Source organism: Mugil cephalus, chromosome 2 (genome assembly GCF_022458985.1).
Source record: "Mugil cephalus isolate CIBA_MC_2020 chromosome 2, CIBA_Mcephalus_1.1, whole genome shotgun sequence".
Lineage (NCBI taxonomy): Eukaryota > Metazoa > Chordata > Actinopteri > Mugiliformes > Mugilidae > Mugil > Mugil cephalus.
Window position 1 is genome coordinate 17,416,691 of NC_061771.1, and position 6,098 is coordinate 17,422,788.

Sequence of the window (6,098 nt, forward strand, 5' to 3'; positions counted from 1 at the left end):
CCATATACAAAGATCAAAAACACCAACAGACCAACAGACTGTTGCAGCAGCCAAGACTTTATCAGACGCCGGCCTGTTTTTTATTTATTTATTTTATTTTTTTTCTTATTCAGCGGGTTGCAGATAAATCTTTGACAGGTCATAAACCTTATGAAACAGTTTCATATTCCTCATATTAAATCATCTGTCCCTGGTAACCCCTAATCAAGCTCTGTGTTGCTCAAAACTCCGGTTGTTAGGACACAATGTCCAAAAGGGTCTGATAACGCAGAACAGAGTTTAAATAAAAGACAGATAATATAAATAATGATAATAATGCTGGTGATGCTGGGTTGAAACTCGGGATTTTAGAATAGAATAGAATAGAATAGAATAGAATAGAATAGAGGTGTATACATCTATGGAATGTACGTGACGTCACAGCCACAGAAGTTTCCGTGGTAACGTCCACTGAGTGACAGTGACAGTTGAGCATGCAGATAAGCAGCATTAGTTTGAATTTAATAGCATCTAAATTGAAAAATGAATTAAAAAAAATTGGGAAGAGCTACTGTGCGATTGACCGAACCAACAAATTTGAAAAGCAGAGGAAACAAAGAAACAACTGGAATCCAGGCACAGAAACCTGGTGTTGTGGTTCTCATGTAGTGTCAGGTAATATTAATTTATGCTGAATTTTTTTGATGAAGTCGTACCTTAAGTCAGTGTTTTCCAATCCTGGTCCTCGGGGAACGCTGCCCTGCATGCTTTAGATGTTTTCCTCCTCTACCACACCTGATTCAAATGATCAGCTCGTCATCAAGCTCTGCAGTGGCCTGATAATGAGCCAGTCATTTGAATCAGGTGTGTTGGAGCAGGAAACATCTAAAACATGCAAGGCAGCATTCCCCGAGGACCAGGATTGGGAAACACTGACTTAAGGTACTTCTTAAATTACGTCCTGGAGGGCTGTCGGATAAGTTTGTTGTTGTTTTGGTGTAGTTACGGCCGACAGTAACTGTTTAAGTTCCAAAAATAAATAGCAATAAAACAATAAACGGAATATTTGCGTCATCCTCATCATCTTTTTAACATCTGGTCGGACGCTTCAGTATCGTACGGCTAACATTACTTCTCAGTAAAGCTCTTAGCTCTCATTTATCATAACTGAAAATGAACTAAAGCTAACTTAAACTAACTGAAACTGATCCATACTAGTTCGGATGGATCATTGTTGAGTCCAGTCGTCCTTAATTTGATTTGATAATCCATATTTTTCACGGTCTCTCTGTATTTACTGATACATTTCACTGTGTTTTTGCCACTGAGGGGGGCATGGCCCAAGGCGACAGGGACTTCAATGCATACCCTCTGGAATGGAATGGAATGGAATGGAATGGAATAGAATAGAATACCTTTTATTGTGATTATATAGTGTACAATGAGATTGGAGCGCTCCTCCTTTTCAGTGCAAAAAACCCCAGGTATATACAAAATAGTGCAAGGAAGGTATTATTTACCAAGATTTACAAGCTAATACTAAAACTACTAATAATAAAAAAATAGCAGCAGTGGTAAAAGTGTAAACATTTATTGCACAAGGTTCGTAGAATAGACAGGATGGACATGATAGCAGCATCAGTGCGTTTAGAAGTCTGTTATTGCACATCCTATATCATGTTGATTGTTGCATGTGAGAGGTTTTATTCATGCTTTCCTCTGGAAGTGAAAATGACATTGGAGAGTGTGAGAAAAAAGGGAAGGAGGGAGAACCGGAGTGGTTTTATTTCTGGAATTTGGTGGGAACATTGTTTCCAGGCAGCAGTGAATTGAAGAAAGCTCAAAAACAAATAATAGAGGATCTCAGAGGTCCAAAGTGCTTCCCTGTGCGTAGCTTAGTTAGACTTGCTTGTTGCTACTCCAAATATGTATTTAACCTGTCAAGCATATAGCAACAGTGTTATGAAATTTCTACTTCTCAATTTCTGCCTGACAACAAGCACCTATTAACATTGTTTCCCTTTCAACTTTATTCTTTAATTTTTAAGGCCTAAGTGGTCTATAAGGTTCAAATCTTATTGAAGAAATTCAGTGGAGCATTTTTCCTGTGTCCATATGCATTTAATCATGCTAATCATGCTTAACTTGTCATCAAGCACACCCACGGTAAAGACACAAAATGTATTTGTTTATTTCATAATGGGGAATATTAGTTCATCAACTGCTCCTTAAATATTTCATGACCCGAAATGAGAGACAAGCCCTGGAACGACTGCGAAGATTTCCAGTCATCCAGGGCATGATATACATCCCAAAATAACGCTCTAAAACAAAAGGAACAAAAGAGGCAGTTTAACCTAAACTCCCCACCAGTCGTCATTTATAAATGCAGATGTCAGTGAGTCGTAAAAAGTGTCCAAGAAAACTCAAAACAGTCCAGTTGTCTTTGTTTTAGCTTTGTTTGTTTTTTTTTTTTTTGGGGGGGGGAACAAAGCACGCAAAGAAGGAAACTGCCCTAGAACAGGTGTGCTCAATAATAAATTACAGTTCCAACAAATGAGTCAGCGCATGTAAACAAACAGATGAATCAGATTTATAATACCATTACTGCGGGGAGCGGATGAAAGAAAGTAAGTGGCATGCGTGCTGGAATATGAAAGTTAAAGTATGAAAAACAAATAAAAAAAAATAATAAAATAAAAAAAAAATTAAAGACATGTGGGCAGATAAAATATCAGCCGGAGCATTCTGGCCAAGATGTGTGATGGACTTGGGGCCAAGATAAACAGAGAGGGCAGCGCAGCTAGGACTCCATCACAGTATGCTGTTTGTTTGTCAGTTTGCTATTATTAATTCATTTAATTTAACAACTACCCTGCATGCTGCCATAGAGGCAGTGCATGGGTGTAGAAAGGCTGTGCACGATGCACAGAGGGCGTAAGGGAAGAGGGGATGATAGACCTGCGCTTCGGTCTGGAGCCTGGGATCAGGTTCAGCCCGGCCATTAGTGTTGGCGTTGTGAGTCACTGAAGTACTTCTGTTATGTCCTGCATGTGAACGTAAATATTAAGAGTTTACAGCAGCAGCACAGGATGTGAGTATATAGCAGTGACTGAAAACAAACTAGTTCATGGAACGTAGTTCTAATGGATTCTGGGGGAACAGCTTTAATTTCTACACAACCATTGTGTTGCTATTGTTATTGTATGAAGACGCTCTTTAATTCCATCCTACTTGTTGAAGGCTGTTGCTCCTGAAATGACAACACGACTGAAGTTAACACACTCAGCGAGTCTGAACATTTCCTGCCACAAAGGCCTATGGCAGACATATTAAAATAAATGAGTAACTGTCGAACAATTGCAGTCTTGTGTATTCCTCCGACAAAGGAGGTGCACTTTGGCTGATGCATTATAACTCAAGAATCAGACAGCACGTCTCCTCCTTTGTTCCGCATTGATTATTATCATTATTCCTCAGACCTATCCGTTGTGTTCGCCTCCTTTACACGCGTCTGTCTACGAGGCACATGCGCTTCGAGTTACTGAACCCCGCAGATATGGCTGGGAGTCAGTGAGACTTGACGGACGCCACATCCTTTATGCCAAAATGTGTTTTGGGCCTGATCAAACACAGCATATGTTTATCTCCCTGCCCTTACATGGCTGTACCCTGTATGCCACTTTGCATGGCAATCCCTCCAAGCTATCCGCCGTGGCACTCGCTCGTGCGACTTGTGGCGGAGGCCATTGCTAATTCATAAAAGCCAAAAGGATCAATTCAAAATTCATGAACAATCTGTCCTGCAACAACCAGTGATTTCTGTGACTGTGGGGCAGTGCAGGCAGAAAGGAAGGCTCTGCCGCTCCTCATTTTACAGAAAAGGCGAACGCGCGCACGTGCACTCCAACACGTGCGCGTGCACTCTGAACAGACCTCGTGAAAACCTGGGAAGTCGGTGCAAATTGAAGTAAACAGTGCTTCAAAGATAATGAGCGAAGTGTGCGAAGGTTATTTCACGGTGTCGTCTAACACTAATATGAAAAGGCGTATCGAGGGGGGACTCCATATTCACTTTATAATTGCTTCACTTCGATAGATTAGACTAGACCAGATTTCTGTAATATCCTGCAGTGAGTGTCAAACACAAAAAACTTTCTGTCGCAAAAAGAATCAGCTTTATTTGGTCATGTTCACACACACACACAACAACAACATATATACAAGAAATCTGACTCCAGTTACATGTTGCACCTCAATACAGATGGATATAATGTTTAAGAAAATATATAATTTTTAAATACAACAATACAGGTGATTATATACTATGTGTAAACGTGTGCAAGATTAATAAGTATATAATGTATATCCTATATTTAATTACAGCAGTATTTACAGTTGTGACAGTTTCCGGGCCTTGAGACCAACTTCCTCATTTGTCGGTGTCTGAGCAGTAGCTCTCTCTCCTCCTCTCCCTCCCTCTTCCCCGGCTTGATTTGCTTGGACTTTGTTTTCCTTTGGTTCTCATATTCCAGCAGCGTTCGCTCCCCCAAACAAACACTACAAACACGACTGATTTACTGACCGCGCATTTGTTTCAGGCCAGCAAAATGCATCCGCTTTATTTAAAATATTCCCGTGTGGTCTCCACATTTTTGTCCTTTAAGCCAGGTCGTGGTTCAGTGAAAAATGTTTGTACATTTTGAAGAGCAGGGGCAGTACAATTAAACTGTAATATAACGTATTAACTTTAGTATACTAGGCTGTCACATGAATAGTTTTAGTTGGAGAGGGATTGGTACTGATCCTGCAAACAATTTCCCCCTAAAAATGTTGATGTCAAGTTCAAACTTTTAAGTATCTGCCAACAATACGAAAATAAAATGTGTAAGAGCCAGTGGACTGTACATGTTAATGCTCAAATGTCATGTCTCTCTGTAAAACCTGTTTATACGGATATGAATCTCAAATAAAAAAGAACAAACCAACTATTTTGCACATGCTATGGATTATTTCAGTAGAGTCACTTCTAGGTGTCAAAATCTTTTCTGATTCTGATGCATCTTAAGTCAGGGGTGAAAACTGGTTTTAATTAAATCAATAACCAAACATTTGTACAAACAGACCAAACAAAACGCCACTTCTACTCTGAGCCGTGCAAATGTGATCTAGTCTGAGCCAAACTTAAAACCACTGCTGTTAGTTACACACTATTCTAGGTCAGAGCCTAGTAACTGTTATTTCACATTGCCATCTGGTGGCGAATGTACATAACATGTGGTCTTTTTTTTTCTTTTTTGACAAAATATATATAGAAATCATACAACAGTGGAAAACTGGTCAGGATAAAAGGTAGTTATAAAACTATTCAATTCAATTTAATTGTATTTATATAGTGCCAATAACAATACAAATTGTCTAAAGATGCTTTACAAAAACCGTCTTGCAACCTCCAGGGCAAGCCTGAGGGCGACAGTGGCAAGGGAAAAAAAACTCTTTTAACAAGAAGAAACCTTGAGCAGAACCCAGCTCATAACATAAAACTAATAGAAGCACAACGAAAATACAACAAATAACCAAAAACAAGATAAAAGGGCTTGAGGTTGAATAAAGTTCAGACAATATTATATTTTTAACACAAACTTCTTGTTTTGGTCGCTTTGGGGTTTAAACTTTTTTTCAGTATTCTCTAAATAGGACATCAACATCGCTTTAAAAACAACAATATCTGGTCGTTGGTTAGCAAATTTGGAAAAGTGAATGTGAAATTTCTCTATATACATGTCCAAGTCCATTTTTATTTTTTATTTTCGACACACCAAATAGTACGTGCTGAATATTCAATTTCTATGAAGAATCGCTTTTGGAATTTAAACAATTATTAAGGTCAATCCAAAAAAGTATGAATGTGTACATTCCCAAAATAAGTGAGATATTGTTTCATCCATAATGTCACAAAAAGAGCAAAGAGTGTCAATATTTATCTTGTATTTTATAAGGTAAATGGTCTTGACTGGATAACATCTATGCAGTATTTTAAAAGTAGCCTCTCTTATCTTAACAATACACTTTCTTGATCCATGTGTACGTACCGTGTGAACAATAAGATTGTAGTGCAA